Here is a 24,783-nt window from a genome sequence, read left to right as displayed (position 1 = left end):
GGATTGGAAAACTGAAAATATTTATTAATTCCACAACCAGTGCTCCTGAAGTTCTTCAAAAGGCAATGTTTGTGAGTATAATCAAATGTTCTCAAAAGTGATCATCTCTTTCTGTCAAGTTAAAACTCAGTGAACACAATGTAACCTCGTCCTTCCTTTGCAGGTGCAGGTGCACACTTCTCCACCCAGAAAGACATTGGAATGTATTGTAGGTTTCTGAGCCTCTTCATCTGCAAAGTGTACGCAAACCTTTTTGAAGGAATAATGACTTCTCTCTGGCCTCGACATGATTACATGCATGCCAGTGTCGACGTGTCAAAAACACCGTCTGCCTTCTTGTGTGCAGGCGAGAGCTGAGTCAATAGCTGTAAAGAAGAGATGGCGGCGAGATGGACACAATGATGCACCTCTGACCAGCTGAGATACGCCGAAGCAGAAGTCTGTGTCCAGTTGAGACAAAAAATACTAAATCGATCCACTTGTTTGCCATGCGGTTGTGTTGCAAGATTAAAATTTGGCTCTCGGTTCCGACAAGAGCGGCTGAGACTCGTCCAACAGAATCAGAGTATACTCCTATGGGCAACTGTGCGATTTGATGCTGATGATCCTTTTCAGCCTCAGGCTTCCTTTGTCCTTCAAACTTGCATTTAGAAATCCAAAAGGAAGTGCATAAATGATCTTTGGAATTTCCAGAGAAACAAACCATGAAAAAAAAAATCAAGGCCTCCAAAACTCTTGGCCGTACTTCACTCTGTACGGCCAATGTGAGGCAGACTCGATGCGGACTCAAAGCAAACATCCGCCAGACACGCAAAGGTAAATTTACTGTATACGACCACATGCGTGGTGTCACACAGCAAACTGCTCGGTGGGAAGCAGTGTTCACGTCTAAAGTGTTTCGTACGCCACACTGAGCTGGTCAGGTTGACAGTCAGCGCAAACGTTCTTAAGAAAGCGCAGCAGCTAGACTGTAACTCTTATCTGCACAAACAAGTGAGCATTGACTAAACTGCAGGAGAAGGTACCCATGGTGCTCTGTGAGCACCATGGCATATTGTCACAGTATGCCATGGCAGGCACGGTACATTGTACTTGTGCAATGTTTGAGACAAGTACAAGTCCTTAGGTTCCCAGAGCACTTCACACCATATTCAGTCATTCACCCATTCACATGCTGATGGTGGCAAGCTACTGTATTGTAGCCCTGTGGGGCCTTTGACCACCAGCAGCTGGTCAAACAGCAGACGAAACGGGAATCAACCCGGCAATCCACCGATTGCAGGACGAACTCCTACCATCGTCCCTTCAAGTCAAGTTAATTTGTATAGAACATTTCAGCAACACGGCTGTTTGCAGTGCTTTACATCATAAAGTCTTAAGTCTTCATCTGTTTCAGAGAGTACCTTAGTATTAGTTCCAACTCCATCTTCTTCAGTCTGCGCTATTGTTTGAAAGCTATCCATCATTTACATCTTCAGGAATGTCGTTTTTAATGTCTGCGAAACATACTTTCAATTTAGAGTATTTGTTGTGGGGGAAGTCTTTGTCTGAGGATTTGTCGCCCAAACATAAGCAGAGCATTGAGCGGCGTTGTCTATTTATGCGCAACACCTTTATCTCTGACGTTATCCGCTTCAAAACCCATCACTTGTTCGCACGCCTCAATGAGTAAAAAGCCTGTGGAGTGCAATAGTACTACGGTGTTTTCTGAGCCCGCGACTGCGTCTCTTTGTCTGAGCCGTGGAGTGCTGCCAGTTCCGAAACCTCTAGATCAGCGCAACATGCATCTCTCCCGGAGCACTCCACCGCTGAAGAATCTCCACTCTAATTAAGCGAGATTACAGCAATTAGCAGACCATTAATCACACCCTTATTAGTTTAGCCAGGCAAAGAGCGGGATGGAAAGATGGAAAGCGCAACGGAATGGAAGCAGGGGGAGGAGGAGGGAGAAAAGTGGAAGATAGAGAACAGGGAGGAGAGAGAAGGGTCTCCTCTTGGCGACGTGGCTTCACACTGCCTTCTGTGTCAGCTCCAGGAGCAAAAACAGAGTCCAGTACGTGTCTGAACTGTATCATGTGGGAGGGCTTTTATTTGCGCTCGGGATGTATGGAAGGTGTTGGCCGGGCTTTGCAAACGCCGTCGTGCCAAGTCCAACACGCCCTTGTTCGGGCTCTACATGCGACAGGGGGAAGTGGAGATTTAAAGTGTAATGTGTTGAGTCCTGAAGACAACTGTGTGCTATGATGGTGGGTGGCAGAGTGTGAGTTAGGGTTGGCACAAAGTGTGTGTGCGTGTATATACAAGAATCCGTGGTGTTACTTTGTCAGTGAGTGTGTGTTTGTGAGCCAGGGGGAAGAGGTTTTATGTGTGTGTGTGTGTTTTAAGGAAGGAGTAAGAGTTAAGCAGCTTCAGTGCGCTCCCATCTGATCCCAACCTCCATCTATTCTCCACCCCCCTTCTACCCTCACCCCAAGTCTCTGCCCCCCACCCCTCATCCCCAACCCCTTCAACGCGCCTCCCCGTCGTCAGCGAGCGGGGTCAAATGTTATTCCCTCCTCGTTGTCACGGTTGCCAATCACCTCACATTCTGTAGCAACTGTTTCCAAGGCAACGGAGAGATCCGGTTGCCAGGCACCCAGAGCAATGCATGTGATTGTTACTTTATTTATTTAATTCTATCTTTATCTATTTGTTCATTCTAAATGCATCCGTGCCTTGCCTTCACGTGCGCACTCGAAACACACACGCAAACACGCGCACGCTCCCCCTCACACACGCACGCACACACATCTGCAAGCATGCGCTGAGTTATCACCGCTTCTCACACACACACACACACACCCTCATACAGTTACCGTTTTATGCTCACGCACACACGTCTGACACGACCTGGGCGCTAACTAAGTAGACCATCTGCATTTACCACAGGTGTGAAACGTGCGCGGCGGATGACAAACAGTGATTATCATAGCAATAAGGATCCTAATCTGAGCTGTGCTCTCCTCCTGGCCTTCTGTTCCCTCCTCTCATCTGCCACATCTCATAGGAGCCGCGCGGTGATAACGACAGGCCCTAATGAGAGGGCTCTTATTGCACTGTGATTTCCTCCCTCTGTCCCTCGGTCCCCTGCTCTCCCTCCCATCCTAATTTATCCACAATATCTCCTCTGTCTCCTTCCATCTATCCGTCAGTGGCCCTGCAGCCTGAACCCCCACTACCCCCCACCCCGTACCCCTAACATTACCCCTCCCCTCCTGCACGAACCAGGGCTCTTTGTTTGTCTGGATAAATACTACAAAGTAATTGTAATGGAGTGACCCATCGGGGACGAAATTACCGCTATCACTGCGTGGCCGCATTCAGAACACTCTTGTTCATTCAGAGTCTGTTGTCTCTCTTGCTTTGCTGCTGCGGTTAGTGGAGAATTTGGTATGTGAGGGAACACACAGGCAGTGCCTCGCAAAAGTATTCAGACCCCGTAGGAACTTATGGGGGCTTTGTGTGACAGACCAGCGCAAAGTAGTGCAAAAAAACATGAGGTGGAAGGAAAATGATGAATGGATTCAATGTTAGTATTATGATGATGATGATGATGCAGCTTCTAATCAAATCTGGAAAAAAAACTTCCTTAGAACTACAAAACAGCTGAACACTGAGTTCCTTTAAATCGAGACTAAAAGCACAAGTTTCCATTTGCTTCTGACCCATAATGAATAGACAGATTTGATGCGTATCGACGATTTTAACGATGGCACTTGACAAAATGTGACTTCTGTTATTGGCTCTCACAACTGTTGACTGCATGATGTGTTTATTATGTTGTTGGGGTTTTTTTGTCAAGACATAGGAACCTGTTTTTTTTTTTAATCAAACAAGCTGGTAGTTTATTTCTCTTATAACTAGTACATTTTCATCAATGTTAAGGAATTATTGGCTTACAACAAGCAGAAAAGTCATTTGTAAATTAGTTTAGCTTTTTTCCAAGTGTACCAAGATATTTGCATTCGAAACTATACCAACAATATGCATCCTTTACTTTCCACTTCATCTTTATGTTTTACTTGCTTGTTGTCCATCACATACAATTCTAATAAAATATATGAAATGTTGTGGTTGTAATTGGACAAAATGGGGCATTAAGTGACCAGGGTCACGTCGATGTTAGCTCACGTGTAGGAAGCATGCTGTTGGTCGTTTCACTGCGTTTTTGATAACTTTTAGAGCACTGAAGCAGTAGATTAATCACCCTCACCACCATCAGCCCCATAGGAAGGAAGAAAAACGAAGAAGTAAGGTTGATTTGAGTGTTAGGCGTGTAGGCAGTCTTACTGATTATACAGCACTTTAGATACACAGTGTAGGCTGTTCACTCAAAACAGAACCTGTGTGAGTGGAAGCAGGGTTAAAAACCCAATGAGATCCCGTTTCAGAGTGGGAATGTTACACCTTTTTGCAGCAATCAATTTATGGATTTGCAGCGGCAGAGCTTTCCGACCGTTTGGCAGCTCCGTCTCCACGGACTAATGCGCCAAGAAGGTTCTTTTGCAGGCGGCGTTGGTTGCCAATGGAGATCTTTGCTGCAGGAACGCGTGATGAAAGTCTCCACGAAAAGTTGCCATTTTTGGAGTGTAGGTTGCTGCATCTCCACCGGGGGTGGCAAGAAGGAAGCAGCAGAAAGAAGTCAGCGTGAGGCGCGGCGAGCTGTTTGAGCGCCCGACTGGAATCTTGCAACTATTTGATTTGAGAAAAAAAAAAAAACAACAACCAAAATAGTCCAATTAATATTCATAGAGCAGCAACTTCAGGAGTTTTCTGCAACTCCCAAATATGTCAAATTATTGTATGAAGCGTTTTGGCAGAGTGAAAACTTTTCCTGAAAGATTAAATTTTCAAGAAGCTAGCATTGGTGGTAAACGGCCATTACATAGCACCTTACTGGTCTCACTGATATTAACATCCCTACAGTAATCACCCGGCTACTGTACATGTATAAATGCACACACTAAACCTTTGGAATAGAAACAAGCATCACAGAACATCCAGGATGTTTCAGCTATTGCTTGTTTTATGCTAAGTGGTGTGCACAGACATTTTGGGGGTCGGGTGCTCGTGAAAAGAAGTACTAGTGTGAGATTTGTTTAGAGGCACATCTTGGACGTCTTGAATAAATGTAGGTATTTCAAATTCAAATATGTTGCTGCTGGCCACGGCCCCTCTCATCTCAACGTTTACGCTCACACGTGAAAATGGCTGCAAACAGAGGCGCATTTACACAGTCGTACGTCTTTGAAAACCAGAAGTGGAGCCTCCTGCACAACCAGCAAGAATGCATCAAGGGGTTTCTGGGTGGTGTGTCAACAACAGAACACTTGTCTTTTCCAGCAGCCATTGTACAGCAGTAAAACCAACTTACCAAACCTACTGCACCTCGGCTTGGGTTGCGTTGGGCCCATACTCTGTCTCACGAGGAATTGTCTCGAATAACCAAGAAAGCAGAGTTAAATTCAACCATCTAGTTTAGTAAAGCCAAAATATGTCGTAGCAATGTATAGAGACAACAGAGAAATAGTTTAACGTTACAGCGCTGGACCAGAGCCATGAGTCATTACTGGACAACACAGAAAACGTGTCTAGTTTCTTTTTACTCCCACTTTAGCTACGCCCTAAAGAAGGCGTTCCCCTGTGAGGTAATTTCCTTAACCTTATTTGTATGGGAGAGCGTGTGTGTGTGTGTGTGTGTGCATATATAAAAGCAAGAACTTTCAAAATAAAACCATTGTAACACATTATATGAACAAAAAGTTGTCTGATTAAAATAACAAAAACTTAAGAAAATAAAAATCTAAACATAAACCTATAACAGTTGCTAGGTGACCATACGGGCTTCGCTGGCGTTGCTAGGTGATGCTCAGTGCTTACTGATTTGTGACTTTACATTACAGGTTTTTGAAATGGCTCATTTTCCAAATTCCAAAAAAAAAAAAAAAATTAACTTGTCAAAAATTTGTGAGTTTTAAAAAAAATTTTTTTTTTAAGTGTTTGGGGTGTTTTGGGAAGCAGTAAAAATCCAAATGGAAGTACAAAAACATTGTAAAATTCACATTTTGCATAATACATCCCCTTGAGCAAAATCTGACATTTACAGCTCTGGAAAAAGTTAGGAGACCACAGCAAAAATGATCAGTTTCTCTGATTTTACTTTCCATAAATGTTTGAGTAAAATGAACATTGCTCTTTTATGAACTGCCGACAACATGGCTCCGAAAATTCCAAGCAAAAAGTTTGAATTTACATGCAGAAAATGAGAAACGGTCAAAATAACGTCAAAGGTGTAGCGCTTTCGGGCCTCAGAGAGAACAAGTTCACATTCATTCATACAATACTGATGTTTTAACTCAGGAAAGGTTCAGAAATCAATATCTGGTGGAATAACCAGGAGGTTTTCAATGGGGTTCAGTGCAGTGAGCTGTTTTTTTTTTTTTTTCCCAGAGCTGTATACTGACTGGACAGAAAATACTTCACAAACAACCAGTTTTCATGTATCTAAAACCTTAAGTTAATCTGATAGATCAGCATTCTTCTCTCTTCTCTAAGGCAGAGCGCAGAGGGCGTAGGCGATGGTACCACCACTGCAAACCGTGTCGGTGTCTGGCATGTGGAGTTTCCTCCCAGTAACACAGCGAAGAACAACATCTGGCCACTTTGACAACCATACACTCCACAGTTGCAATAGCAACCCAGCATCCTGTGAATCAGCCACTCCAAGACTTCCTCTGTGCCTCGGAAATCTTGGCATTTTGACTGGCTGTCAGACGCTCCAGAAACAGCGAGTAACACCGTCGCTTGACTCACGATCCAGTCCCTACTGCCCTCTGGTGCCTTTACTAGGCCGGCTCCTCGCAAATCGAATAATCCTTTGCCGATTTGCGTGTGTATCAAATCACATTCAAATCTGCGCGCGTATTTAGCTATTTTAGTCAGTGAGCGTATTTTCTGTAACGTCGCATGCATCTGAATGAGATAAAGCCCATTCAGCCCAGTCTGTGAGTTCCACACTATTGAGGATGGTTTTCATTCGGATCTGCTTTGCCACCCTGAAAGTTTGAACCCTTGGGTGAGTTTGATTGAGATCTGTTTGCAGGATTAAAGTGTTGGCTTGATACAAAAAAAACATGTATCACAAGTAGTTCTCCGAGGATGAAGGATGCACGATTCAAAAATTCTGAAAAATCGGCATCAATATAAAATAACAAAAATCGTCATTTTATTGGTCCTACCCGACACATTTGTGTTCATTACAGCCCTCTTCACCCCGTCGAAAGACTAAAGTTAACTCATGCACATTGCAGTGCCGCCACATCAGCAGTTTAAAACGTCCCCAGTGAGTTGGCTCCATGCTGGTTCCAAATATATGTACTGTAACTTCTGAATTTTCAATTATTTGAGCATTCTTTACATTAATAAAACTCTGACTATACCAAAACGTCACACTTAATATGGGCCTTTGAGTTTTATGTAAGGTAAAATGTTTGTAAATCGTTCATTTGTTACAAAACCACCCAAAATCTCTGCCACCCCGGCAACAACAACAATAAACAGTCGGTGCCCTGGGCGACTGCCCCTTTAAACCCTTCCTAAAGTACATATGTAACATATGTGCAGCTCTGGAAAAACATGAAGAGATCACTTAAAATGATCAGTTTATCTGATTTTACTGTTTATAGGTATATGTTTGAGTAAAATGAACTTTGTTCTTTTATTCTATGAATTACTGACAACAACAAGCATACATTTAGTATTTATTTGCAGAACATGAGAAATGGTCAAAATAAAAGAGAAAGATCCAGTCCTTTCAGACCTCAAATAATGCAAAGAAAACAAGTTCATATTGATTTAGAAAGAACAATACTAATGTTTTAAAGAGTTCAGAAATCAATATTTGGTGGAACAACCAGCAGGTTCTCAATGGGCTCTTCATTTTTTCCAGAGCTGTAGCTATATGTATATTTGCAACAGATATTAGTTTCCTCCCACTCTGATCTACCACATACAATTTACATTAATGAATAACTTCAAAATAATCATAAAAAGCACGAATAAATCATTTTTGTTAAACGGCTCATTTATTTCTATACATCAAGCCCAGAGATATAACACTCATCCTTAATAGCTCAACACGCCATTTCAGCACCGTCTTCCCTACCGGCACCGGAGGATTGTTTTTGTGTCACTTCCCCGGCCTTTCCCCGCGTGCATTCCCAGCATTAATCAGAGGCTGCAGGAAAACCAGACTAGTGAAGCAGGTAATCGGTGCAGGCAGGGAAATCAATGGCAGCTTTAATTGCCGCGTGGAAGAAGCGACAGTGTCTTTGCTCTCGCGCGGCAACGGGGGCCGGGCACGGGGCCGCGGAGTCTCCGGGGAGCGGCGTGGAGAATCCTGTTGGCTGTGGGGAATTTCCCGGGGCTTTAGCGCGCGAGCACAGACACGGTTTCCGTTAAAAGGGGGGGGGGGGGACTTTTACATGGATGAGCCCCGGCATCACAGTCGTCCACTGTGAAATAGAGGGATTTGAATAATCTTATTACACCCTATTACAATAACACTAATATGATCCGGCGCCTCGCGAGCCAGGCCGGGCCACCCCGCACTGCAGCGACTCCACAGATGTGAGGATTTTTTTTTTTTTTTTTTAGGAATCCTTTTTTTTTTGCCACTCATGGGGATTTAAATCAGGCTTAAAATCCCTTTGAAACGTTTTCACACGACTAAAACTGTCATTTAGAGGCTCGTGTAAAATTAAGCAGTTGTCAGATCTGCACCTTTAAAGCAAATCTGTGAAGGTGCGTTTGTACAGTACGTGCTGTACTGTACAAGTGAATTGTTTTCGCTGTAAAAGTATAATGTTAGACTGAAAAAAAGAGAAGAAAAAAAATCCAGTCTTTAACTTGCGTACATCTACGCAGCGGGGAAATAATTCCATGTCAAAAGCGATGACTTCTTCTTTTTTTTTTTACTTTATAACATTTATTCACCAATTAGTGCATACAAATCAAACATTACAGACCAACAAACAGAGGTATTGATCTATTAAAATAACAAAGGAGATCATAATGGAACAAATAAAGCAATAACGACGTTAGCAAAAATCTGTGTCGGTACAATTTCATCTGTTCATTTGTTTTGGATCATTATCTTGTTCTCTGGTAACATCCAACAGATTAAAGAGAAAAAAAAACCATTTGGTTTTTCAAAGAGTTCATGATGTCACAAGACTCCCACTGTGTTTGGAGGACAAACAGGCCCACAGCATCACACGTCTTCCACCGTACTTGGAGGATTTGTTGCAGGAACAAAACATCAGCTTTGGTCTCATTTAACCAAATTCTTTGCCAAAAAAATGTTTTCTTTTGCCAATAAGTTTTTTTTTCTTTCTTTCTGACAAATAGACTCAGGCTAACTAAAAACTCCTCCGAGTTACTAAAACTATGATAAAAATAGGTTTTTAACTAATAACAATGAGATAAAACTGTTAGGGAGGGAGGAGGAGGGGATAAAAGTTGGTCAAATCGAATTTTGGTCATGTAAAAATATGGGATAAGTCTGAAAAATAGCCAGTGTGACATCATTTTACACTGTAGAAAGTGAATGGAATGATACATATAGGAGCAACATGGTGCTTGTTGAAAAGGTGAAAGACGAATTCCTGTTCCATACATTGCATACGTAACATTTATTCAGACCAAACACATCTAATAGTAATATTGCATGAACATAAAAAAACAGGTTTTGAAAGAACAAAACTTGTTGCGTTTCAATTCACGTGTTGTATTGTACATGATACGTAGAATAAAAAAAAAGGAGCATTTCTCATAACAGCAGGATGCCGTTATGTGAAACAGCAGAAGTAAATCTCTCTGCGACTTTAACTCCATTTCCTCCGGGGATAAATGTTTCACACAGATATGAAGGATGTCTTTTCTTCAAAGATGTAACATTCACCAGGAATTCATTCCTCCGTGAGTTTACAGTTCAGTTTGATACATTTACTGCAAAATCAAAAACTAGAAGACTACAAATAACTATAATGTGTCTAAAACGACCCCCCTGCCCCCAGCAAAATTAAGCTAACTTCACATTTATGCAGCTTTTGACAAATATATGAAAGGTGATAGTTGTTGCTAGGTAACCCCAAGATCCCAGTCAGCTGCAGTTCTCTAAAGTCCGCCTCCAGCCTCTTTTAACACTTTCTGTTGACGTAAACTTTTTAGTTACTGACGTAGATGTGCGTCAGCTTTAGTGTAGCTCATCCTCGCAGCATTTTCCTGACTCACGGAGTTTACGACACGCAGTTACATGCTAACTAGCATGCTCTGTTGTCTGTCCAATTTAGAGGAGCAGCAAAACTTTTGTTGTTTTGTTCTTTAAAGGGGCAGCACTATGAGTTTTCCAGCCACATGGTGTCATTTTATAGCACAATCAAGTAACTATGGTACCTATTTCTGAAACTCCAAAATAGTTTTCGGAGTTTCAGAAATACTCAGAATTTCTGAAGCTCCGCCTTCAGGAAGTCGTCACAACATCGCTCCTCTATTAACCCTTTAATAACATTTTTACCAGCGTTGCTGAAAAGTAGCTCAGGTGATGTGTGGCTCCACCAGGTGCTTGCTAATTACTGCTGGCTAGTCTGAAGGAGCTGAGTGGAGGAGCACAGGGGTGGAAGGTTGGAAGCTGCAGCTCAGAGGAGGAGCTTCGTCCTCGAAGGCGGGGCTAGGTCCACCCATGCCTTTTGCACAGCTGAATGGTTGCCGTGGAAATTGAATTATTTCTCAAACATGCGTGAAATAATCAAGGCAAGGCGGTTTTTGATCTCAGCGATCAAAAAAACGCTATGTTTTTGATCAAGGAATAACATTGTAACATGATGTACAGCTCCAAAAAGTTGATTTTACATAATACTGCCCCGCTACCTCCCCAATGAAAAGGCTCACATTTTGTCGAGTCAACGTCTCTTCTGATTTTGGCAGAGAACCAGCCAGTGGAACAACGTTTACCTGCTAAAAGTCTACCTCAGAGGTAGATTTGGACGAGTGTCCTCCTCACAGGTAATCTGCTGGTCCGTCCCCCTCGTCCCCGTTTCTCCTCCTCTGCGTCTCCTCCGGCCAGTCTGGGAGAAAACAGCTGAGAGTGGACTGAGATTTATCTGCTCCCATCTAAACGCGCTCCCCGCCCCGTGGCCCCTATCTGCCCGCCAGCTTGTTTGCCTCCACCCGTCCCCTCCCCCCCGCCGGCCTGTCTGGATATTGGATTTGCTCTTTGACTGTGACCTTATACGCGACGAGCCACAGGATCCAGTGCGACTGCGTTTGGGCCCTCTGTCCTGTCGTGCGGAGTCATGTCTCGCTGCCGTCCCCTCCCTCCGCCGCCACCCCGTGTGCACTTATTGGATTCTCCCTCTTCTCTTGCACTCTGATAAGGGCATCTGTCAAGCGGATGAACAATCAGAGCTAAAAAGGTGTGTGATGCACGCTTGGAAGGAGCTCACTTCCCGCTGAGAGGCTGAGAGGAGGATGCTGTAAGAGAGGTAGAAGGACTGAGGAGGGGAAGGAAGAAGAGGGGACAAGTCTGGGTGAGGATCGGGGGTGGGGTGAGGACGCCCGCTTCGGGGTGAAAACACATCTGAGGACGATGGCTTCCGCTCAGCTACGCGTATTCTCAAGCAATAACATCGACATCTGTATTATCAACCCAAGAATACCCGTGGTCGAGACGGGAGCAAGCGGTCACTCCCCTCCACCGTCTCTCCTGCCTCCCGTCCCTCCATCGTCCCCCCCGAACCCACACACCCGCCCGCTCGGCGGCGCGGCAGGAGAGAGTTGGAGGGGAAAAGGGGTGGAGGTTTCCAGAGCCGCTCCGACCGCCCAGGGTTCTGCAAGGAGGAAGCAGAGAGAGGACAAATCATGTGGGACCGACTCATCAGTTAATTAGGCCTTAAGGTATTGTTCTTCAGATTGAATGTTAATTAGGAAACAAAAAAAAAAAAGAGAAATGGACAGAAATTTATTTTAAAAAACTGGGCGTTTCTCAAATGTTTTCAGCCTGCGGGGAAAGTAGATGGCATTGTACTGCAGGAATTTGCAAAGATTCTTAGACTTCAGAGATTGAATTACACATTTTTCTCCCTCTCTCTCTTTTCTTGCTTTATCTCTTTAAAGTCAAGCACTACCAATTCATCACTATGGAAACATCGCTCAGCTTTATCTGGATGCAACTTAGAAGTGGTGGTTCTGGTATAAAAAAATAAATAAAAACCCTCCCTCCGCAGCCTCTAAGTATAAGAAAAGCATTATGGTTTCACCGTTCTCAGTCTGTACATTGAAGAATCGTTTCTCAGCGTAAAAAAGACCTTTAGATCCGTCTGACAGTGGATTTCACCTGGTTCGTTGAGCAACGTCACCGGAAACAGACAGCCTTCCAGTTTGACCAGTTCTGACCAGTGGCCAGCCGCTTAGAAACTCAGAAAATGCAACGTTTTCATTTTCCGGTCAGTGAACGCACCGTCCCTAAGCGAAAACCAAGCAGAGGGACAACAGCCACACTCTTCAAAGTGGATGCTGTTACTGAGGGGGGGAATAAAGACTTAAAGCTAGCTAGGTTCACTATCAATGAGTGGCATAAAAATAAAGTCAGAGGAAAAACAGCGACGTGAGAAAACTGCTGAACATGAGGAAAACGTGCAAATTCAGAACTACTAGAAAACACTTGTGTGTATCAAGTTAGTCAAACTGAGAACCACTCAACTTAGACAATATCCAAACATGAAACAGTTAAAATTTTTTATATTAACATATGATTTTAATGGACATAATAGATAATAGAATTCTTCAATTATTATTGCTGTTTCTGCTGTTGACAGTTTTGTTTTTGGTGAAATCTGGGGAGATAATTGTTGTTCATCCACTCCAGTTAAAATTACATTGATGAAACATTGGCTAACTGCTAAATAACAATTTATTTGTTACAAGTATGTATCACACATGTAATAACTGTAAGATTGTGTAGGTGAATATTGATAAGTTATACTTCCATCCACTCTCTTGAACACGTAAAACCAACTTTTTCTGTGCAAACTGGACTTTATGCTTCATGACGTATAAGCATTTTTTGTACATATTTAACAAAAAAAAAAGAGAAACAAACAAAGGAGGGAGAAAATTTAAGCTTTGAGGAAGGCAGAAGAGGAGGGGAAGAAGGGAATATGAAAGAAGGGAACAAAGCAAGGAGGGAACGGAGTGCGTAAAATGTCAAGGAACAAAAAAAAAAAAGGAGATGAGAGAGAAGAAATGGATAGCAAAGGGGGGCTGGGGGGCATCTGCTGGGTTCGGACTGTCATTCAGCGACACGACTGGCTGTGTCAGGGGTAGATAAGCGGCCCTCACATCCCTCACTCTGCCCCGCGCATCTTCAAGGCTTCCGGAATCAAACGGCGGAGAACACCGCCGGCGCGTCTACGCTGAAAAAGAGGCTACATGAAAGGAGAGATTCCTGCTATTATTCTAAACACCTCTGCATGTGAAACGCCATACCTTCTCAAAGGCTGTTTGGTGGAGGGAGGTGCGGTTATGTGGGGAGCTGAGAGGTGAGGAGGGGCCGGGGAGGCGTTGATGATGAGGAAGGGGGTGGAAAAGTGCGGAAATGTTCAGCCGGTTCTCCATTGGAGGTAGAGCCCCTTTGTGGACGTGCCGAACCCGGAGGATCTCAAATCCCTGCGTCTTTACGACTCTTTCTCTTTTTTCCTCTCCTCCTCCTTAACGTGAGCTCTCACATTAGACGGCATTAAGGCAGAGAGCAACTCACAGATCATCTCGTCTTCCAGCTCTTGTAGCTCCCAAAGGCCCCACCAGACCCCCGCTGACCACTTCCCCTGCGTCAGACTAATCCTTTACCCATTACTATAAGCCCCCACAACACACTGTATAGATCTTCAGGATTATAAAATAGGTAGGTATTATAAGGCATTACTCGGAATTAGTTGAGCTTAAACCCTCCCATCTGATGAGAGCCTGGCTAAAAAGCACGGAACTGTTGCTGCTACAAGACTCGGAGGATGATGTAAAGACTCGGATCAAAGATCCGTTATAAAGCCGCCGTACAGCCGAGCCGGACACATTGAGGATTGATCGAGCGGATCTGAGCAGGCGTCGGGATGAGTGGAGCGAGTGTGTTTTAACACCCCGGTGAGGATACAGAGTGTAGAAGAAGAAGAAGAAGAAGAAGGGGGGAGGAATCACGCGCGCCGGGGCCTCAGATTCAGACAGACTGTCTACATGCGCAGGCATCACCGGCAATCTCTGCTGTGCTCCCAAACAGCTCCCCGCCACGCACCGCATCAATTATTCAGCATATTTATCTATGCAATTTGACGGTCTCCCCCCCCCCCGCCACAATACCACCTCCTCTCCCCCAGCAACCTCCCCCCTCCCTCTCCCCACCCTTTCCGAAGCTCAGAACAAATTGCGGAAGCGGCTAATATCGCCCGAGGCTCGGCGGCTCGAATCGCTGCGCCTGCGGACCCAGGAGGCCGAGTACAAGAGGCTGTAAACAATCACTTGACACTCGCCACTTTCTGCGCATCTTCTCTTTTTCTCATTCGGTGGGGGCTAAATGGAAGCTGGGAGCTCACGCACACCTCCGTTTTTGCGGGAGACCTGTGGAGCTTTTCAGAGCAAATCTAAATACGCATCCCTTCCTCCCCCCATTAATATACATAGGCGCACACACGCACACACACACACGCACACCCCAACACGCGCACACACCTCATTTCTTCCCTCCAAACCGCCACTTAGCATGACACACACTGAGGAGCCAGGGTAGCCAATTATCAAACAGATGTCAATGTATGCCTTACAATACTAAGGGGAGCCCAATTACCACACAGATGTTTTGTTTTCCTTCTTCTTTCCACCCAACATCCTCCCTGTTCCAGGGTCTCTAAGGACGAACCCCCACCCGCCCCCGCTCCAACACACACACACACACACACACATGCACACACTCCCTTCACACTGACGGAGATGCGCTCACTTCTTCCTTTATTCCAGACAGAAGTTACCCTACAGCCACTGAAAATCCACGCATAAACTTTTTGTTGTTGTTTTGCAATTCAGATAACTAAGGTGTGAGGTGTAGCCTTTAAAGGGGAGGTATTATGTAAAGCCGACTTTTTCCTCTTTTTTTAGCTTTACATCATGTTATTGCCTCATCAAAGACATCCCTTCATTCGTTCACGAAAACCCTTTAAATTAAGAAAATCCTTTAATCTCTCTTGGCAATCGCAAAGCGCCTCCCGCTCAGCTCCTCCAGACTAGCGGCAGCAGCAGATAACATGCAACTAGTGGAACTGCGCCTCTGTGCGAGCTACTAATCAGTGAAGCGCCGGTAAAAAAAAACATTGATAAAAACTGGATTGTGGAACGTTGCTTCTCCTCCAGACTAGTGGCAGCAATTAGCAAAACCGCTGCGAGCTCATCGTGCAAACCATTCAGAGAAACACTGGTGAAAACGTTGAACGCTCGACAGAGGAATGTTGTTGTGATGATTTCCTGAAGGCGGAGTGTCACAACGAGCGGGAGCTTCTTAAAGGAACAGAAGCCCAATTTCAAGGTGCTAAAATGCGGAGTCAGATTTATTTTATGACATGTTCGATTTATACAGCATCTTCACAACAACTGGAAATAACATAGTGACTGTATTGTGCTATGAAATGATGCTCTGTGCCTGGAATATACAAAACGCTGCGCTTCTAAGTGCATAAACTGTTAATATCTTACAGCACAAACTCTTTGTGTTTTTCTCTACGTGGTCAGGAGTCGGATTTTCTAAGTTCCCAGACAGAAACAGACTGAAGTTGGAATTTCAGCAGAAAAATTTGGAAGTGAACAGTCTGAGTTCACATCTAGCAGGCTGCGTGTATGTAACATAAGAAACGTTGCATGTATGTAATATTAATTTGCTCTTCTGACCATAATTTCAGATTAATTGATTCAGGAGGCAGAAGCTGATTGCTAATCAAAGAGGAGCCAAAAAACAGAACGGAACCTCTTGTCGTCGTAAATGAGTTCAACGTCCAAAACATCCGCGACGTTTACACAAACAATTTACTGACTCTTAAAACCGTCGCACCATTTGCTTGTACCAGTTATTTACAAAGAACCCAACGATTATAAACAAAGGAAATGAAGGCGGTGCGCCAACAATAGTCTTCCTGTTGGAAACACAAACTGAAGATGGAACTATTTCTTTTCCTATTTGTTATCGTCTGTTTGAACTTTTTCTAATTTTGTAAACTGTTTTTGTATTAACAAAAAAAAAAAAAAAGAAGTTGTGCGATTAATGTCACGGCCAACGTTTATTTTGCACTCGCATCATTTCATAGTTTTGATTTATTTATTTTTTTCTTCCCTTAGTTTTAGGAGTTTGAATTTGAACCCACTGTCATTTTCTACCTGAAAGGAGGGAAAAAAAGTTCATCCCCGTTCTGAAGATGAAGTCAATTTTCTGTAACCTAACCTCTGTCTGCTGTGAAGAGGTGGCTCAGAGCTCTGACGGTTTGATCAGGGGGTCAAACTTTACAGCAGCCGTAAGCAGTCAAAACGCGGATCGGAACAAAAACACATGGAGGCAAGACTCCGGAGCCAAATACAAGGTTTTCAGAAAGTATCAACTTATATTTGAGCTGCCGTTTTTTTTTGTTTTTTTTTATCATTTACCGTAACAATTGATGAAAGAAAAAGTTTGCAGAATACAACAGTGGTGGTAAAATGACCTCTCATCCAGAGTAGTTGGTCTGGGAGACGAAGTCAATGAAATGGCCACCAGAGGCCAAACAACTCCAGTCCCGGAACGTCACAGCTGTTTCTGTGACTGGTGTTTTATGAACCTTTGAACCACCGTCACGTTGGCATTTCGTAGTTATTTACACAGGAAATGTGTGGGAGGAGACAAGATGCCACCAATGTCAAACATCTACCTCCTTTTATTTCTTCCTTTTTTCCCCCCTTTTCCAATTTCCACCACTCTGCCTTCGCCCCTAATTGCCACTTGAGTCATTCCTAGTTCTATTTTGTGTCCGTACCAAAGTCACTATATAACCACTGAGTTTTATAGCCAACTTTTCCAGCATTATGCCGTCCAACTGAAATTTTTTTTCATACCCTACTCACGTAATTTTGGCTCTTATCTCCGGTTGGATCTGATGACGCGTGACGACTCAGAACTCCTCGGATCAGAATAATCAGTCTGGGACGATCCACTCAAATGTTCCACAGTAAATTTTTACGTTGCAGTTTCAAAATTTGGATATGAAACAACATAAAAAAAGAAGAAGAAGAAGAAGTGCCTGTCACTGTAGGTAGGGTCATTTTTCTAATTCTCTGTCTCTCTCCACTTGGATGTTTGAGCCTGACGCGATCTGTTAAGCCATTTTGTCAATATGTTCACTCACGCGTCAAGCTTCAGTCTTTTGTACAGCATGTCTAACCCCACACTGCAAGGCAGCCAGACCTGCTGTATTGTTTGCCAAGACAGGAAAAGATACGTTTGTGAAAAACAAAAACAACCAACCAAAAAAAAAAAAAAAAACACAGCAATGGCAGAAAATTCGGTGGCAGCTGTGTGTAAGAAGTCCACCTCAGACTGTAGCTTCAGCCTCAGAGAGCAAATAATCTGGATTTAAACTGAATATAGAAGTGAAGAGGGTCATCTGATGCAGGTAAAAATAAAAATAAAAAAAAATAAACAGCTTTTAGCAGAACTTCTTTTAAAAATCCAGAGCTCTTCCTTTAAGCTCGACCAGGTCGCTGATTTATTTGACCCTGGACTTTTTCAGCCCAAGTTCAGCATCAACATAAACGCTTTCGGTCATTCCACTCGATCCACCTCGGCCACGTTTCCGTGTCTTCATGCCGACTTTTTTTTTTTAAAAGGAAATAAATGTTTTGTTTTTTTCACCTTTCGCTTTTCACATTGTTTACACAAAAGGCAACATGACTTTCTGCTGTATCTATGCAATGGAGATTTGCGTGGGGAGGGAGGTGGCAATGTCAATCAACAGGGTGGAGGGAACGATGTGTGTGTGTGCGTGCGTGTGCGTGCGTGTGTGGGTGTGTTAGCGACGGGCGGTGGGCAGCAGAAGCAGGAGGAGAAAGAGGAGGCCGCGGATCAGGACCGAGGACAGCTCCCGGTGGACGTCTGCGCACTCGCTTTGCCGCGTTGCTAAATGGAAGTCTGCTCTTGTTCAAAACACACACACACACACACACACACACACATAAAACACTCACTCGCTCTTTGCGCTGAGACGCACATTTTAGTGAGTGTACAAAAAAGAAATGGTTTCAATCAGATGCATCCAACCACACACACACACACCCACACACACACAGAGAGAGAGAAGCGTGATTCTTGTCCAGGCTCTAACAACAATTTAGTAATCAGCTATTAGCTCAGTCCCATTTCCCCTCTTCATCCATCTCCACTAATGGATTCCCAAGGCTTCGACCAAGCTTTGTGTATTTCCTCCTCCCTCCTCTTACTAGGGGCGGGAGGAGGAGGAGGGGCGGGGGACAGAAGAGAGCCTAAAAGAGGGAGAAAGCCCAGATGAAACCGAGGCGATAGAGAACTTTACGTCTCTCTCTCTCTTTCTCTCTCTGCTGCTTGATCAATAGGAATTTAATGGACAAGGATTGAGTTCAGGGAGTTCATGCTTGCCAACGTGCCTGAGGGGCTGAGCACATGCACGCTGCGAAGCAGGCAGGGAGGCTCACACACACACACACACACACACACACACACACACACACCCACACACACACGCACACACACACCCACACACACACACACACACACACACACTCATTCAATATCATGTTCTTTCCCCATGGCACACGCAAACACACACACACGCACACAAGCGCAAACACGCCGGCGCACCTCATGCTGCCAAATGCTCTCACACAAAACACAAGCTGTGAAAAAAAAAAAGCTACCAGCTGAATTGCAAATGCTGTAAAGTCAATGGATTATAAGATCCAGGCTGAGTTTGCTCTGATACAGACTGGAACCGTGATGCACTGATTATTGAATTACACACACAGATAGAGAGAGAGAGAGAGAGAGAGGGTTGGCATAAGGGTGGGGTTGGAGGTGGGGGCGGGCGGGGGGTGGGTGTCGGGATGCAGGAGAAAGCTTGAATATTTCATTGATGCGAAGCTAAAACAGCAATCAATTGAAGAGGACGTCACGTTCGAGGAGCACACCCTCCCGCCCGGGCTTCTGCTTTAGAAACGGGTCGAGTTAAAAAGCCGTGTTTACATTGTTGAGAAAAGAAGAAAAAAAAAAAAACCCAAAGAAGAAGAAAAAAAAAAAGGCAGGCGTTGAAACTTCTGCTAAAAACATGAAAGGGAATGGCAAAGGAAGGCCTGGAGAGCCTGACTGGACGTCCACAAGCACAAGGACTGGTGCCAGTGTTGCTACGTCAATGTTTGATTATAAAAATAAAACAAAGCAAAAATAAATGAATAAAAATCTCATCTTACTCTAGGAGTGTAGTGTTCTAGGGATCTCTACACTGATAAACTGTTGAAACTAGTGCAACAGTTTGCTCCCACAGACCTTAAGTCGAAACATTTTTTAGTAGTTATCAGTTTAACAGTTTGGGTTTGTAAAATTGAAACTCATTAGTTTCATCGTTACTGATCTAGTTTGCTGTGAAAACCTTTTCCATGACAACCACAGCTGAGGTGTGCCGTTCTCATGGCAACAACTGCCTTGGAGGTAAGAAGCTCAGCTAGCTAGCTAGCAAGTTGGACATAAAGTGCCAGCACTGTTGCTAAGCTATTCAAACCTGGATACGCACTTTAATTCTTCATCAAGCACAAGTTTTTATTATGCTTTTTAACTGTTACTATGGTGACATGTTTTATCGGAATACATCCAAAATAGGCACATCGACCTAGCTTATTGCTAACAGCTAATAGCTAAAGACTGACTGAACCAACCTCTTCAGTTAAAATCTAATAAAATAGTAAAAATAATAAAATAATAATAGTTTAATATTTAATTCCCACCCAAATTGTTTCTTTTAAAGTGTGGTCTGTATGTAATAAATAGCAAATGGTTGGTGACCAATGCGAAAACAACAATAGAAATTCACTTTAAAAAAAAAAAAAAAAAAAATCTATTTGAATGCTAACGACACTTTAGGAAGCAGAGCTTGTTGACCATAAAGCGGTTGCTGGCAATGTACGACACGTCTTAGCTCTGGTTGTCAGGGAAACGCTAACATGCCACGTTGTACGAATAGATGTTTTAAAAAAAAGAAAAGAAAGAAAAATCGTATTAATTCTGTAACACGCTTTAATCACGTCTTTTGTTCCTTTTAGCAATCAAGAGAATCACCGCAATGGTATTTCTTATGTCAAATGAATGTCGTTTAGTAAGCAAATAACAAAAAATGGACTGGAAATGTACATTATCTATTGAACACGCTTTTCTCTGTTAAATGGAAACGAGTCCGAACCAAACATGGACGTTTGAACGTGTTTTATCCGCCTTACCGTCCACTGCTGGACACCGACTGACAAATAATACGGTTAACAGAACCGGAACCAAAATGTTCAGGTATTAAAAAACAACAACAACAAAAAAAAGACAAAGTCGTCCTCGAATAAATTTAGAAACAAATTCAACACCGTCCAAAACGTCACAGTGCAATCCCTTTTTGTAATAATTATTATTTTGTATTAATTCGTTGAAAGCGAAACTCTAAAGTCACTCCCATCCGCAGCGCGAGCCGCTGCGAAAACGTTGAGCAGCAACAAGCGATCAACTCTTTTAATCCGGCAGAAAGTCTGAGCGGCTGGGAGGGAACAAGTTGGAAAATAGTACGGGAGAAGAAGAAGAAGCAATGAATGAACGGGTAAAGAGAATGGAGAAGAAGAAGAAAAAAAAAAGAAGAAGAAGAAGAAGGCTTTCGCCATGACACCGGTCATCTGACTCGACTCTGGCGCTGTTTTCTTCCTTCTAGCCTCGCTGTGTGGATTATTTCTTTATTTATTTTTTTCCCCCTCCACCAACGATGATCCAGCATTTGAATAAAGCCATCCGCGTGACGGGACTGACAGCTAACCGCTGCGCGCTACGCTGGAGCCATATTGGCCCCACGCTTAGTGCCTGTGGATTCATTTTGCTCCACAGCAGACAAGTCAAACGGACTGCGGTCAGAACGGCAGCGTGGAGCAGCATCATCATCATCATCATCATCATCCTCATCATCACCATCATCCTCAGCAGCAGCATCTTCATCTCTGGAGGTACTGGGTCCATACTCACCCCCCCATTGTTGGTGGAAGTCTGTCAGTTCCTCTCCGCGCAACTCAAGTCGACGGCTGCGTGTTGGCAATATCTGGAAATCACACTGAACAGAGAAAGAGAGAGAGGGAGGGATGGAGGGAGGGAGAGAGAGAGAGGAAAAGAGGGGAAACGCCCCCCTCGCTCTCTTCTTTTTTTTTTTTGTTGCTTTCCATCCTCAGAAAAAAAGAGAGAAAAGAAAAGAAAAAAGAGCCTCCTCTTTTCCCTTGCGATTAAAAAGAAAGTGAAGGGATAACAATAGGAACAGTTCAAAAAAAAAAAAAAAAAATCAGAGGTTAGATATACACTCCACCCTTTAGATCCTGGAATCTCTGGCTCTGCTACTGCGATCACCTCTCTCTCTCTCTCTCTCTCTGTCCTCCCATTGTTGCGAATCACGCGTGGTCAAAGGGGCGCGGCGGCGGCACGGAGGAGAAAAGGATGAAGCCTCCTTCCTTCCCTCCTTCCCTCCCTCACTTGCTCACTCGGTGCCGGTGGAGGGGATGCGCACTGATCAGGATGTGGAGACAGTCCAGACACTGGCTCAGCTTCTGGGCGTTGGTCTGATATTATAGGAGTAATAGTAATAATAATAGTAGATAAGTGAAGTCATTCGCTCGTGATACGCGCTGACAAAAAGGAAAAAAAAAAAAAACATCAGAGGGAGAATCAGCAAAACCCTGTTTGGTTCCATTTCGATACGTTTCTGTTGATTCAACAGATTAAAGACACAAATGAATTGGATAAGATTTGTAAAGTGTAAAAGGGAGGAAGGAAGAACTTACACAATGAGTGAAGAAAGGAAAGGGGAGACGAGCGATGTTGAAAGAATGAAAGAAAAAGGGAAAGAAAGAAAGAAGTAAAGAAAAGAAGGAATAAAGAAAGACACTTCAAAGACACAAGGGATGAATAAAGACAGAACAAAAGAAATCCAGGATGGAAACAAAGGAGCCGGATAACAAGGATGGAAGGTTAGGAAGAAGGAAGGAAGGAAGGAGCGAAGGAAGGAAGCATAGGCATCAAGAGGACAAGAAGGAAGGACACAAGGAAAGGAAAGAAGATAGGAAGCAAAAAAGGAAAGAAGGGATTATTGAGACGAAGCAATGGGACAAAGAAAGACTAGAGTTAGGTCACAAGGAAGGAAGGATAAAAAGAGGATAGGCAAGGAAAGGAATCATTATATATATTCAAGGATTTAGTGTTTCCTCCCTCCCTTTCTACACTTTACATTTAGTGTTTCATTTTCTGCGTTTCTCCTAAAGAATGTGAAAAACAAAATGTCAGAAAACGTCTTTCTTTCCACGAGTGCTCGGCTCTTCGACTCCACCTCTGACGGGGCCCTCATGACGACTCTGTCCTTGACAGGGTCGCCCCGAGAACCAAACAGAGACAAACAAAAGCCGTGAAAACGTCTTTCCCAGATCTGTCAGAACCGAGTCTGATCGTTCTGCCAGATTCATAAACATTGTTTTCTTCTAGAATAGAATAGAAACATTTTTTGACCCACAATGGAGACATTCGGCTGTAAAAGCAGCAAATACAAAAAGAAAAAAGTATAAAACCAAAAATAAAACTAAACGAAAAATAACCCTGTCCAGTAAGAGAAAAGGTACAACATAAACCCGGTTATCAAAAATAGCCTTCTCCAATCCAAAGGAATCTGCTAGTCATAAATGGTTTGTTTTTTTTTATTTGTGAATTCAAAAATCATAACACAATATTTAAAATAAGTGAAAATAATAATAAAAAAAAGTCCAAACAACAGACACGTGGATTACCAGCAGCAAAAGTTGTTTAAAATGAGTAGAACTGTGTGAACAGCAGCAGGGACGTAAAAAATTCAGAGTCTGGATTCAGAGTCTGGCGGCTGCTGGGGGGAAGGATCTGCGGCGGCGCTCCTTTGTGTGCCCAGGATGCAGCAGCCTGCCTCTGCTTTGCCTCAGTTGTCTGGTTTCTCTGCGACATTCCTGCCATGTTTCTTTAAGAGAATATTCTGGATCACACCACTGCCCCCCCCCCCCCCCCCCCATAATGGTTGTTCTAGTATGAAAAGCTGGTCAATCAAATTCCTCTCTCCCCATTTTTGTTCTCGCTCTTTGTTCTTCTCGTTGCCTTTCTTTTTTCTTTTGTCTAAATTAAATAATTAGGAAGTAGTGTGATTTAAATAAATTCCTTAATTATGTTGATTAGTAGATCTGGATGGTTTAATCAATGAAGTAATAGTAAATAAATCTTAATTCAACGGGAAGGGAAATAATTTATCCCTTAGAGAGATTTTGATACATTTATTAGGACACTGATTTATTATGCACATTAGAATAGTTTAATGTAGCTGCTATACTCTTTATAAATGTGTTTTTTTTTTTTTTTTGTATGGTGTAGCTACTGATATTAAAAAAAGCTTCAATGGACTTGACGTTTCCCCACAACCAGGATGTGTGTATCGTCAGTGTTCCTCCTTTTTTTTTTTTTTTTTGGTCGTCTGGTCTTAATTCCATTAGGATACAATGCGCACATTAAACAATATCTCTAACTGAGGCTTGGAAATTATTCAAATGTAACCTTCACCAAAAGTGCTCAGATGATAAACCTGCGCACCGGGAGACGCTCATTAGGCGGTGGCAGGCTGCCTGCGCGGAGGGCTCCGCTTTGGAGCCGCTTGCCCCGGACATGACCGCGTTGCGCGTCGGGCTAATTAACTTTTCACAATTACAGATGGTCCCGCATTTAAATTCTAGCCCTGGATGATCGACATTCTCTCTGATTAACTCTGGAGGCCGCCTCCTCTGGTTAGAAAAAAAAAAAGAGAGAAAAGAATAGAAATCCTAATTTTGGGGGTTTTGTCTCTCGCCTTTTTCCTCCTGGGTTTTTTAAAAAAAAAAAAAAAGATTTTATTTCATTTTATTCTTTACAAAAAAAAGTCTTTTTCATCAGAGGCACACGGTGGGAGCAGCTGTTGCGCAGGTGAAGGTCTTCCTCTTTCTCTCCTTTGTGTTTGAGTTTGTAGGAGGTGAAATGATAAATTCCACAAATTTCTAGCTGCTCTTTGTGAGTTGCAACTTGATTCCTGGTGCCTTTTATTTCAGACGGAGGGCCTTGCAGCGTTCATGCGCCACATGTTCTGCGGCGCTGCGGACACAAAGTTAGCCAATTTTAAAGTGAAATAAATGGATTTGGGTGTGGACTGAGGCTGCGTACTTCCAGTCCTACTGGAAGGTGAAGATCCACCCGAGTCAAAGTCTTTTGCAACCTCTTACAAGGTTTCCTTCAGGATTTCACACTATCTGTGTTTCCATCAGCATTTCTTTTCATATGCATATTGAAGGATCACATCAGGACATGTTGACGGAAACATCGAAATTCAAACTAACTTC

The 24,783-nt window shown here is 43.4% G+C and overlaps 1 long non-coding RNA gene across 1 annotated transcript; it reads right to left on the bottom strand.

Moving 5' to 3' along the window:
* Positions 1–8,700: 8,700 nt before the first annotated feature.
* On the bottom strand, positions 8,701–24,206 carry LOC116736267 (uncharacterized). The gene is made up of 2 exons (XR_004342512.1): positions 21,392–24,206; positions 8,701–11,927 (listed from the first exon to the last, which is right to left on the bottom strand). It is a non-coding gene; the product is annotated as an uncharacterized LOC116736267 (long non-coding RNA).
* Between the last annotated feature and the right edge of the window lie 577 nt (positions 24,207–24,783).

This window comes from Xiphophorus hellerii, chromosome 16 (assembly GCF_003331165.1).
Source record: "Xiphophorus hellerii strain 12219 chromosome 16, Xiphophorus_hellerii-4.1, whole genome shotgun sequence".
Taxonomy (NCBI): domain Eukaryota; kingdom Metazoa; phylum Chordata; class Actinopteri; order Cyprinodontiformes; family Poeciliidae; genus Xiphophorus; species Xiphophorus hellerii.
Note: the sequence above shows the minus strand (reverse complement) of the source record. Positions and strands in the feature narration are given on the sequence as shown.